Below are 13299 nucleotides of genomic sequence, written 5' to 3' on the forward strand. Positions count from 1 at the left end.
TGAAGAGCCCATGGAGAAGATAGATGGCATGGAGAAGACGTTCGAAACAAAGCTCGATAACAAGTTTAATGAATTGCTCGCGTGTCTTCCACCACCACCACTGGCTGCACCTAACGCACCTCTACAACAACAACAACAATAACAACAACAACAACAACGACAACAACAACAACAACAACGACGACGACTATCTCCACATCGTGAAATAGCCCTCCGCTGAGCGAGCCGTGTCCCTCTTGTGCCTGGCCAAACTGTTGGCGCGGCTGTTGATTCTTCTGTGGCTCCTGTTGCTGATGCGGAGGAGGAGGATTGTGTGGGAGATTACGAGGATGAGGTTGATCAAAATTAGAACTACGTGCAACCACCAGCACCACAACCACCAGGTCGTCCACATGCAAATAATGGCAATGGTAGGGCTCCCCCTCAGGTACGAGATCATGACCATCTCCCTAAAGGGTCGATATGTTCCTGATATATATCTTACTTGGGAGTTAGAAACTGAACAACGATTTACATGTTTACAATATCCTGAGGAGAGACGTGTTCCTGCTGCTGTTTGTGCTTTCACTAGCTTTGCATGTGTCTGGAGGTCTGAACATTGTAGATTATATCCTATTCCAGCTACTGGGGATGCTTTGAAAACTGCTATGCGTACTCGTTGGGTTCCACCATATTATCAACGTGAATTACTTCAAAAATTACAGCGTTTAAGACAAGGAAAAAATTATGTAGAAGAATATTATCAGGAATTACAAAACTCGCATGATTATATGTGGTATTGTTGAGGAGAATGAAGCTATGCTTGCACATTTTATGGGTGGACTCAATAGAGAGATTCAGACAATTCTAGAGTATAAGGAGTATACTAATATCACTCGTTTATTCCATCTTGCTTGTAAAGCTTAACGTGAAGTGCAGGATCGACAGGCATTGGCGCGAACTAAATTTTCTGCAGGTCGACCCTCATCATGGATACCACGTGCATCCTCTACTTCTACTGCACCAGCCCCTCCATTAGGTGCCACCTCCAGCCGTGATACAAGAAAGCAGGCACAACCACCACTATCTGCCAAGAGCACACCTGCCGGGCCTGCGCAGAGCTCTTCTTCTTCCATGGCATCAACAGGGCACACAAGTGCTATTATTTGTCGTCGTTGTAAGGGAAGAGGACATTTTGCGAGAGAATGCAAATCTCAGCGTGTGATGATTGCTACTGAGGATGGTTGGTATGAGTCCGCTAGTGACTATGATGAGGAGACTTTGGCTCTTATTACACGTGAAGAACACGGTGGAGATGATTCTGATCATGATACGCAATACATGGCTCCTGAAGATGCTGACAGGTATGAATGTTTAGTTGCTCAACGTGTTTTGAGTGTGCAGGTCACACAAGTTGAGCAAAATCAGAGGCATAATTTGTTCCATACAAAGGGAGTTGTGAAGGAACGTCCTGTTCACGTCATCATAGATGGAGGGAGCTGCAACAACTTGGCTAGCATGGAGATGGTGGAGAACCTATCTCTCACCACAAGACCACATCCACATCCTTACTGCATCCAATGGTTCAACAACAGCGGCAAGGTTAAGGTAACACATACTGTTCGTGTGCATTTTAGTATCTCTACATATGCTGATTATGTTGATTGTGATGTGGTACCCATGCAAGCATGTTCCTTATTACTTGGTAGACCATGGCAATTTGATAAAAATTCTGTACACCATGGTAGAAATAATCAGTATACTCTTGTTCATAAGGATAGCCATACTACTTTGATTCCTATGACTCCTGAATCCATTTTGAAAGATGGTATTAATAGAGCTAATAAAGCAAAATAGGAGAAAAATAAGAGTGAAAATCAGATAAAAGTATTTGAGAACCAAATGAAACCTAATAATCAACCATCTAGTGTTGCTTCTGAAATTAAATTAAAAAGTGCATGTTTACTTGCCACAAAATCTGATATCGATGAGCTAGATTTCAGCAAATCTATTTGCCATGCTTTTGTGTGCAAAGAGGCATTATATTCATTCGAGGACGTGCTTTCCTCTTTGCCCCTGCTGTCACTAACATTTTGCAGGAGTTCGCTGACGTCTTCCCACAAGACGTGCCACCGGGATTACCACCTATTCGAGGGATTGAGCATCAAATTGACTTAATTCCCGGTGCATCGCTACCCAACCGTGCACCATACCATACCAATCTAGAGGAGACGAAGGAGATTATGCATCAAGTACAGGAGCTTCTTGACAAAGGTTACATACGCGAATCTCTTAGTCCTTGTGTTGTTCCTATTATACTAGTGCCTAAAAAGGATGGTACATCGCGTATGTGTGTTGATTGTAGAGGCATTAATAATATTACTATTCGTTATCGTCATCCTATTCCTTGGCTAGATGATATGCTTGATGAATTGAGTGGCTCTACAATTTTCTCCAAAGTTGATTTGCATAGTGGATACCATCAAATTCGTATGAAATTGGGAGATGAATGGAAAACAGCATTTAAAACTAAGTTTGGTTTATATGAGTGGTTAGTCATGCCTTTTGGGTTAACTAGTGCACCTAGTAATTTCATGAGACTAATGAACGAAGTTTTACGTGCTTTCATTGGATGATTTGTGGTAGTCTATTCTGATGATATATTGATTTATAGTTAATCTTTGGAGGAACATTTGGAACATTTACGTGATGTTTTTATTTCTCTACGTGATGCACGTTTGTTTGGTAACCTTGGAAAGTGCACCTTTTGCATCGACCGAGTATCTTTTCTTGGCTATGTTGTTACTCCACAGGGAATTGAAGTTGATAAAGCCAAGATTGAAGCTATTGAGAGTTGGCCGCAGCCCAAAACGGTCACACAATTGAGGAATTTCCCTGGCCTCGCTGGTTTCTATAGGCGTTTTGTGAGAGATTTCAGCACCATTGTTGCACCGCTCAACGAGCTTACAAAGAAGGATGTGCCTTTTGTTTGGGGTGCCGCACAGGAAGAAGCCTTTACCGCATTGAAAGATAAGTTGACACATGCTCCTTTACTCCAACTTCCTGATTTTAATAAGACTTTTGAGCTTGAATGTGATGCTAGTGGAATTGGATTAGGAGTGGGCCTAGTCTGAACTATTCTACTTATGATAAAGAATTATATGCTCTTATTCGGACCTTAGAAACATGGCAACACTATTTATGGCCCAAGGAATTTCTTATACATTCTGATCATGAATCTTTGAAACACATTAAAAGTCATGCAAAACTGAACCGTAGACATGCTAAGTGGGTTGAATTCATTGATACTTTCCCTTATGTCATTAAAAACAAGAAGGGTAAAGAAAATGTTATTGCTGATGCATTGTCTTGTCGTTATACTATGCTTTCACAACTTGACTTTAAAATATTTTGTTTGGAGACCATCAAAGATCAATATGTGCATGATGCTGAATTTAAAATTGTATTGCAGAATTGTAAGGAAGGGAGAACTTGGAACAAGTTCGTTCTTCATGATGGATTTGTGTTTCGTGCTAACAAGTTATGCATTCCAGCTAGCTCTGTTCATCTTTCGTTGTTGCAGGAGGCGCATGGAGGAGAATTAATGGGACACTTTGGCATTAAGAAGACGGAGGATGTACTTGCTACACATTTCTTTTGGCCAAAGATGAGACGGGATGTTGAGCGTTTTTTTGCTCGCTGCACTACATGTCAAAAAGCTAAGTCATGAGTCAATCCTCATGGTTTATATATGCCTTTGCATGTACCTAGTGTTCCTTGGGAGGATATATCTATGGACTTTGTTTTGGGTTTACCTCGAACAAAGAAGGGGAGGGATAGCATATTTTTTTCATGGATAGGTTCTCGAAAATGGCACACTTTATACCATGTCATAAAAGCGATGATGCTGTTAATGTTGCTGATTTGTTCTTTTGTGAAATTATTCGCTTGCATGGTGTGCCAAATACTATTGTTTCAGCTCGTGATACTAAATTTCTTAGCCACTTTTGGAGATGTTTATGGGCTAAGTTGGGGACTAAACTGCTTTTTAGTATTACTTGTCACCCCCAAACTGATGGACAAACTGAAGTAGTCAATAGAACATTGTGTACTATGATTAGGGCTGTTTTGAAGAATAATAAGAAAATCTGGGAAGAATGCTTGCCTCATATTGAATTTTCTTATAATCGTTCATTGCATTCTACTACTAAGATGTGCCCTTTTGAAATTGTGTATGGTTTCCTACCTCATGCACCTATTAATTTGTTGCCACTTCCATCTTCGGAGAAGGTTAATTTTGATGATAAAGAACTTGCTGAATTGATTTTAAAAATGCATGAGTTAACTAAGGAAAACATTGAGCATATGAATGCTAAATATAAAACATCTTGGAGATACGGGTAGAACAGATGTTGTCTTTGAACTTGGAGATCTTGTTTGGTTACATTTGTGTAAGGACAGATTTCCTAATTTGTGCAAATCAAAGCAAATGCCACTTGCTCATGGTCCTTTTAAGGTGTTAGAGAAAATAAATGATAATGCATATAAACTTGAGCTGCCTGCAGATTTTGGGGTTAGTCCCACTTTTAACATTGTAGATTTGAAGCATTATTTGGGTGAGGAAGATGAACTTTCGTCGAGGACGACTTCATTTGAAGAAGGGGAGGATGATGAGGACATCAATACCATTGTTACACCCAAAGCCCCTGCTGCTATACATACTGGACCAATTACTAGAGCTCACGCACGCCAATTGAATTATCACGCCAATTGAATTATTAGGTACTTTCGTTTCTTGGTAACGATTCTAATGTTCATTAGAATATGATGCTGCCTACATTGGGTACATTTGTTTTGCTTACAAATGAAGGGCCTAGCTTGGACAAGAAAGATGAACCTTGGAGCAAGTTCAAGCATGGAGATGATGGCATGCACAAGCGGATCAAGAACGGAGTTACAAGTGATGATTTCAGGACTTTGAAGCCACCATAAGGAGTGCATGAAGCCTTGGACGAAATATACAAGATGCCACTTCATAAATTTTGTCCAGAGGCTATTCTAAGTGCTGCGTCACCTTATTATTGGGCCAGGCCCATGTATTTTCGAAATACATAAGTATAGGCTGTTTTTAGAGTCCGTATGTGTGGGGAAACAAGACTTAGATTTTGTTTCGGACCCCTTCTCCAAGGGCCACGAAATTCCCCCCTCTTCCTCCATATATACAGCCCTTAGGGCGTCGTTTAGACTTTGGGTTTTGTTTAGATTAAAAGTTCGCCATAGCTGCAACTTCACGTACTTCGTTTGTGTCCAATGACCAGACCAAGGCGTCACAGAGCCCCACCTTCATTAATAAAGCTTTCCTCTTTAATTCGAAATATCCAGATTGCAATCTCAGTTTCTTGCTTGCTCTTCCTTTGCTCGTAGGAAATAGACCCTCGTGGTCAGGTTGATCGTGCTCCGGTGTGGTCAATAACCCTTAGAAGTTGGTTTAGCGATTGCTAAGGTGCACGTCCTTGCACGTTCGTAGTCGGATCATCAAAGTCGACTCCCACAGAAAACGATATCTATCTCATCGAAACATCGGGACACCTTCGCCTCTATCAGCATGAGAGTGGCAATCATTTCTATAAGATATATAACCACTGTCATGCTCTAAAGATATAAGTGAAGCACATGAGCAACTACATACCTCAAAAGATATAAGCGAAGCACATAGAGTATTCTAGCAAATCATGATGAATGTGTGTCTCTCTCAAAATGTGTGTCTAGCAAACAATGCTTGTGGCAAACTAACAAGCAAACAAAATAAACTATGATACAAGATACTCCAAGTAAAACTCATATCATGTGATGAATAAAAATATAGCTCTGATTAAACATACCGATGGATTGTGGACGAAAGAGGGGATGCCATCTATCACGCCCTCGATGCGGCTATAGCTCCTACGTGTCGAGGCACGACTTAGAGACATAACCGCATTGAAAGCAATGTCGCAAGTTAGGCAATCTTCACAACATCCCATAATATAGAATATAAAAAGGGAAGATACATTAGTTTGGCTACACTCGCCACGTCAATCAAGGGTACATAAATAACATAACATCATCCAAACACTCCATGGCTCGACTACGGCGCCAAAATAGAAGAACAACCCAACATTGCCGACATGGTCCCGATCGCCCCAACTTGGGCCACCACTACTGATCATCAGGGAAAGACACGTAGTATCGTTGAGAGTCCTCGTCGAACTCCCACTTGAGCTCAAGCGCGTCATCTGGAGCGGAATCATCAGGCCCTGCATCTGGTTTGAAGTAATCTGTGAGGCCACAGGGACTCAGCAATTCTGCACCTCGCGATCAAGGACTATTTTAAGCTTAATAGGTAGGCAAGGGAAATATGTGGAGCTGCAGCAAGCGACTAGCATATATGGTGGCTAACCTATTCGCAAAAGAGAGCGATAAGAGAGGGCAAAGTGCGAACGAATAACTAGAGAACAACCTGCGGCAAGCATTACTCCAACACCGTGTTTGCTTCCCGGAATCCGCCGAGAAGAGACCATCACGGTAACTCACACAGTTGATTCATTTTAATTAAGCTAAGGTTCAAGTTATCTACAACTGGACATTAACAAATTCCCATCTGCCCATAACTGCGGGCATGGCTTTCGAAAGTTCAATCCCTGCAGGGGAGTCCCAACTTAGCCCATGACAAGCTCTCATGGTCAACAAAGGACTAGACCTTCTCCCGAGACATTCCGATCAGACTCGGTATCCCGGTTCTACAAGACACTTTGACAAGTTAAAACCAATCCAGCAACACCACCCGCTGTGCCGACAAATCCCGATAGGAGCTGCACATATCTCGTTCTCAGGGCACACCGGATAAGCTAAGCGTATGGAAGCCAACGTAACCCAAGTTGCCAAGGGACGGCCCCGCATGGTGCTCTAGGTTGGACCAACACTTAGAGAAGCACTGGCCCGAGGGTTTAAAATAAAGATGACCCTTGAGTCCGCGAAACCCAAGGGAAAAAGGCTAGGTGGCAAATGGTAAAACCAAGGTTGGGCATTGTTGGAAAAGGTTTAATCAAGGCGAACTATCAAGGGGTTCCCATTATCACCCAACCGCGTAAGGAACGCAAAAATCTGGGAACATAACACCGATATGACAGAAACCAGGGCGGCAAGAGTGGAACAAAACACTAGGCGAGAGGCCGAGCCTTCCACCCTTTACCAATTATATAGATGCATTAAGATAACCAGATAATATAATGATATCCCAACAAGTAAATAATGTTCCAACAAGGAACGGTCTCCAATCTTCACCTGCAACTAGCAACACTATAAGAGGGGCTGAGCAAAGCGGTAACATAGCCAATCAACGGTTTGCTAGGACATGGTGGGTTAGAGGTTTGACATGGAAATTTGGGAGGCATGATAAGCAAGTGGTAGGCATCATAGCATAGACATAGCAAAAGAGCGAGCATCTAGCAAAGCAAAGATAGTAGTGATTTCGAGGGTATGATCATCTTGCCTGCAAAGTTGTTAGAGTTGACTGGATCCTCAAAAGCAAACTCAACGGGCTCCTTGTTAGAGAACTTGTCTCCCGGCTCTACCCAAACAATACAAACAAGCAACAAGGACACAATCAACCACGTGCAAAGCTCAAACAACAAGATGCAAACATGATATGCTATGCGGGATGCGATATGCGATGCATATGCAAGATTTGACAAGAGATGAATGAACCTGGCCTCAACTTGGAAATCCAAGTGTGCCACTGGAAAGGTGAGATGATTCCGCTTGAAAACGATATAAAGAATGCCGGAATCGGAGTTACGGTTTGGAAATGGCAAGCGATTCAAATATGGCACCGGTCTGCGATATACAGCAAGTAGCCATCTAAAAGCAACAAGATGAACATGCTACGGCACCCAAACATGACAACAAAATACATGGCAGGGATCCATTCATGATGCTTAACAAAATACTAGCATTGAGCTACGGCAATTCATCAATTAACAGGTTCAAACAAGCATGGCAAAAATGCATTTGGTAAACAGATTTCAGACTTAGTGAAATTAACACTTGTCTGGAATTTCAGATCAGATAGCACTCTACGGAGCATGAAAACACTATGCTACAGGACCTGAACAAGGCAAAGTAAAGCATGTAATGGAGCTACACAAAGAGCTTAACAAAAGTCCCTTAGTGACCTTGAGCCAAAAGGGATCAGAAAATACAATTGCAAGCATGTGAACATGGCAAAAACATAATGAGTTCTCAGACTTAGTGAAAACTGGAGCATGCTGAAAACAGATATCAAGTAGGCATGTTTACGAGCTCGATGCACTCACTAAAGAGCATGTCATGACAGTCTAAGCATACACCCATAAAGAATACACAAAATACAAGCTAGACATGGCAAGAACAAAAACATAGCATGCACGGATCAACTACAACATCCTCGGCAAAATCGCTAACAATAGACAATCTGCCCAGACTCACGAAATGACAAAATTAGAGCTCGATTGACTCAAGCTAGTGTGCTCCATAATTGCAAACAAAGACATGGATGGATAGAGCACTACAAGATTAACAAAACATCCTTACTGATCATCCTCAAAAGAGGCACGGATCACTAGGAAACAACATGAACATATGGCATAATGAGATAAACAGATCAAGGACTTAGTGGAAATGCTAAGTCCCTGAAATCAGCATAACGAATGCTCCACTTTGCAAGCTTGTGCTAGTCACCACACACATCACAAAAATACATGGGTTGCACCTCTGGATAGATGGCAAAACGTATAACAAAACACATGTAGAGCTCATGGGCATATCATGCACACAATAATTATGGCAAAAATGACAAATATCTAATTGGAGCAGCAGATCTGACAATTATCTCAAATAGCATTCTTCTAACAGCATTTCGGGCATCAATATGAACTCAAATGAAAATGATGCAATGGAATGAAAATGATGTGCTCTCTGAGATGAACATTTTGATATGCTATATGCCCAAAACGGAGCTACGGATGCAAAGTTACGATGCGATGAACAATGCCAAATAAATTAGGGATTTGGGCAAAAGTCAACCGATGCAATTTATCAGATCTAGATCCAGCCGGGCGCGGACTTCGAGGCTCGCCGGAACTGTTCACCGGCGACGGGGGCGCGGTGGCCGGAGCTGCCGGAGTCGTCGGATTAGCTCACCGGAGCCGTATCCGGGCGAGGGGAGGCGAGGACGAGGCGGCGGCGGGTCGGTGAGGCCTCGGGGAGACGGCGGCCGGTGGCGTCGGGGTGCTGCAGGGAGCGGTGCCTCGCCGGTGTGGCAAGGCCAGCAATGGCGTGCGGTGGCGCCGGGCACCGAGCGCGGGGACGGAGGAGGGCGCGGGGTGGCGCGGTCGATGGGCCCGCGAGGGCCTCCCACGGGCCTGGCGGGCCCCGAGCGGCGGCGGCGATGTGGGGCTCGCGGGAGCTGACGTGGCGGCGGTGGGTGGATCCGGACGTGTCCGGCCGGACAAAAAAATGTCCGCCGGCGCGAGAGGTGGACGGTTCTAGGGTTTCGTCCATGAATTTTGAGGAGGGGGTCTATATATAGAGGTAGAGGGAGCTAGGAGTGTCCAAATGAGGTGCGGTTTTCGGCCATGCAATCGTGATCGAACGCTCTAGATGATGGAGAAGGTTTTGGTGGGTTTTGGGCCAAATTGTAAGGGTGTTGGGCTGCAACACACACGAGGCCTTCTCGGTCCCTCGGTTAACCGTTGGAGCATCAAACGAAGTCCAAATGGTATGAAACTTGACAGGCGGTCTACCGGTAGTAAACCAAGGCCGCTTGGCAAGTCTCGCTCCAATCCAGAAATGTTCAATCCCCACACACGAAAGAAAGGTAGAAATGACCACCGGAGGATAACGAAGCGCCGGAATGCAAAACAGACAACGGGGAAAATGCTCGAATGCATGAGATGAACACGTATGCAAATGCAATGCACATGATGACATGATATGAGATGCATGACAACGATAACAACACACGGAGACAAAATCCTGAACCCGAGAAAATAAAATAACTTAACGTCGGAAACGACAAGAGTTGGATTACATAAAGGGAAAATCATATCCGGGGTGTTACAACACTCCACCACTATGAAAGGATCTCGTCCCGAGATCTAGGACTGAAAGAACGCCGGGTATTCAGAACGGAGGTGATCCTCACGTTCCCAGGTAGCTTCACGGTCGGAATGGTGTGACCACTTGACTTTGAGGAATTTGATTGACTTGTTGCGAGTCTTGCGTTCAGTCTCTTCAAGAATAGCAACGGGGTGCTCACGATAAGAGAGATCATCTTGGAGCTCAATGTCCTCGAAGTTGACAGTGCGGTCAGGAGTCTTGAAGCACTTTCGGAGCTGAGAGACATGGAACACGTCATGAACATTTGCAAAGTTTGAAGGAAGCTCGAGTTGATAGGCGAGATCGCCTCTCTTGCCGACGATCTTGAAAGGTCCCACGTATCTAGGGGCAAGCTTCCCTTTGATACCGAAGCGACGAGTACCTTTCATAGGAGAGACGCGGAGGTAAACATGATCTCCGATCTCGAAAGCCAAATCATGGTGCTTACTATCATAGTAGCTCTTCTGGCGGGATTGGGCTGCTTTGAGGTTATCTCGAATGACTTTGCACATTTCATCTGCCTCTGTGATTAAGTCATTTCCCAGAAGCTGACGTTCACCGGTTTCAGACCAATTGAGAGGGGTACGACACTTCCTGCCATACAGAATTTCAAATGGGGCCTTGCCCGAACTTGCTTGAAAACTGTTGTTGTAGGAGAATTTAGCATATGGAAGACAATCCTCCCACTTCATGCCGAAGGAGATCACACAAGCCCGGAGCATATCTTCAAGAATGTGGTTGACACGCTCGACTTGACCGCTAGTTTGAGGATGGAAAGCTGTGCTGAAGCGGATGTTGGTGCCCATGGCCTTCTGAAAAGAATCCCAAAACTTGGAGGTAAAGATGCTGCCACGGTCTGAAGATATCACTTGAGAAATACCGTGCAGAGAGACAATTCGAGAGGTATAGAGTTCCGCCAATTGAGCTGCAGTGATTGACTCTTTGATAGGCAGAAAGTGAGCCACTTTAGTGAGTTTGTCGATGACCACGAATATGGCATCATTGCCACGCTTGGACTTTGGAAACCCAGTCACGAAGTCCATCTCAATGTGGTCAAACTTACATTCTAGAATGGCAAGAGGTTGGAGGAGACCCGCTGGCCTTTGGTGTTCTGCCTTCACTCTTTTGCAGACATCACACTCATTCACAAATTGAGCAATCTCGCGCTTCATTCGAGTCCACCAATAAGCCTGCTTGAGGTCCTGATACATCTTCGTGATCCCAGGGTGGATGGAGAGGAGGGAATTGTGAGCCTCGTTCATGATCACTTTACAAAGGTCACCTTTGGGCACAACAATATGATCCTCGAAGAAGAGAGTATCCTTGTCATCAAGGCGATAGCACTTGTACTTGGGTTGACTCTTGGCAATCCCAATCTTCACCTTTTTCACCATAGCATCAAGAAGCTGGGCTTGCTGAATCTGGTCTTCCAAGGTAGGAGAGATTTGAAGGTTGGCAAGGAAACATTGAGGAACAACTTGTAGATTAAGTTTACGGAAAGCTTCACAAAGCTCGGGTTGATAAGGCTTGAGAATCAGACTGTTGCAATAAGCCTTCCCGCTCAAAGCGTCAGCAATCACATTGGCCTTGCCTAGAGTATACTCGATACTCGGATTATACTCTTGAATCATTTTGACCCATCGAGTCTGCCTGAGGTTGAGATTAGGCTAAGTGAAGATGTACTTGAGACTCTTGTGATCAATGAAGACGTCCACTTTTCTTCCCAATAAGAGATGTCTCCAAGTCAAAAGAGCATGCACAACTGCCGCCAACTCGAGATCAAGAGTGGGGTAGTTCTTCTCGTTGGGCTTCAACTGGCGAGAGGTATAAGCCACAACTTTCTATTCTCGCATCAACACTGCGCCAAGACCTTGGAGAGAGGCATCGCAAAAGACCCCGTACGGCTTGGATTCATTAGGCGGAGTCAGAACTGGAGCGGTGACCAATTTCTCTTTCAAAGTGTGGAAAGCAATGTCACACTCCGGAGACCAAACGTACTTGACGTGCTTCTGGAGAAGATTTGAGAGAGGCTTCACGATCTTAGAAAAGTTTTCAACGAATCTTCGACAGTAGCTTGCGAGACCGAGGAAGCTACGGAGTTGCTTCACGTTCTGAGGTGGTTCTCAATTCACAATTGCAGACACCTTCTCAGGATTCACCACAATGCCCTTGGCAGAGATGATATGACCAAGATAAAGAACCTCATCGCGCCAAAATTCACACTTGGAGAACTTGGCGTAGAACTGGTGTTCCCTCAGCGTATCGAGTACCAAACGCAAGTGCTTGGCATGATCTTCCTTGTTCTTCGAAAAGACTAGGATGTCGTCGAGATAGACCGAAACGAAGTCATTGGTGTAGGCGTTGAAGATGAAGTTCATCATGTGAGAGAAAGTCGGAGGAGCGTTGACGAGGCCAAAATACATGACAGTGTATTCATATGAACCAAAGCTTGTCCTGAAAGCCGTCTTGGGAATATCTTGCTCACGGATTCGAATCTGATGATAACCCATACGGAGATCAAGCTTGGAGAATACTTGGGCACCTTTGAGTTGTTCAAACAGCTTGTTGATGTTGGGAAGTGGGTATTTGTTCTTGATGGTCTTCTTGTTCAATGGACGATAGTCAACACAAAGTCGGTCCGTTCCATCCTTCTTCTTCACAAAAAGAACACCACAACCCCACGGAGAAGAATTAGGCTAGATGAGACCCATTCTCTCTTGAATATCGAGTTGCTTCTTCAGCTCCTTCAATTCTTCAGGTCCGAGCTTGTAAGGACGCTTGCACACTGGTTCCGTGCCGGGCTCAAGATCAATGATGAATTCAACTGGCCGGTGTGGAGGCATTCCTGGAAGCTCTCCTGGAAAGACGTCTTGATATTCGCAAACGACTGGAATTTGCGAGATAGCATCCAGTTCACCCTTCTCATTGAGAGAGAACAGACGGATGGTATCGTCATTCGCGGAAATACAATTACATCCTCAGACGAATGAGTCAATTGAATCTGCCTGGCTGCACAATCAAGTTGAGCCTTGTGCTTAGAAAGCCAATCCATCCCGAGAATAAGATCAATATCTGAGTTACCAAGCACCATTGGAGAAGCCAGAAACTTGAAATCACCCATCATGATAGAAACATCCGGGACTA

This window comes from Triticum urartu, chromosome 3 (genome assembly GCF_003073215.2).
Source record: "Triticum urartu cultivar G1812 chromosome 3, Tu2.1, whole genome shotgun sequence".
In the NCBI taxonomy this organism is placed as follows: Eukaryota; Viridiplantae; Streptophyta; class Magnoliopsida; order Poales; family Poaceae; genus Triticum; species Triticum urartu.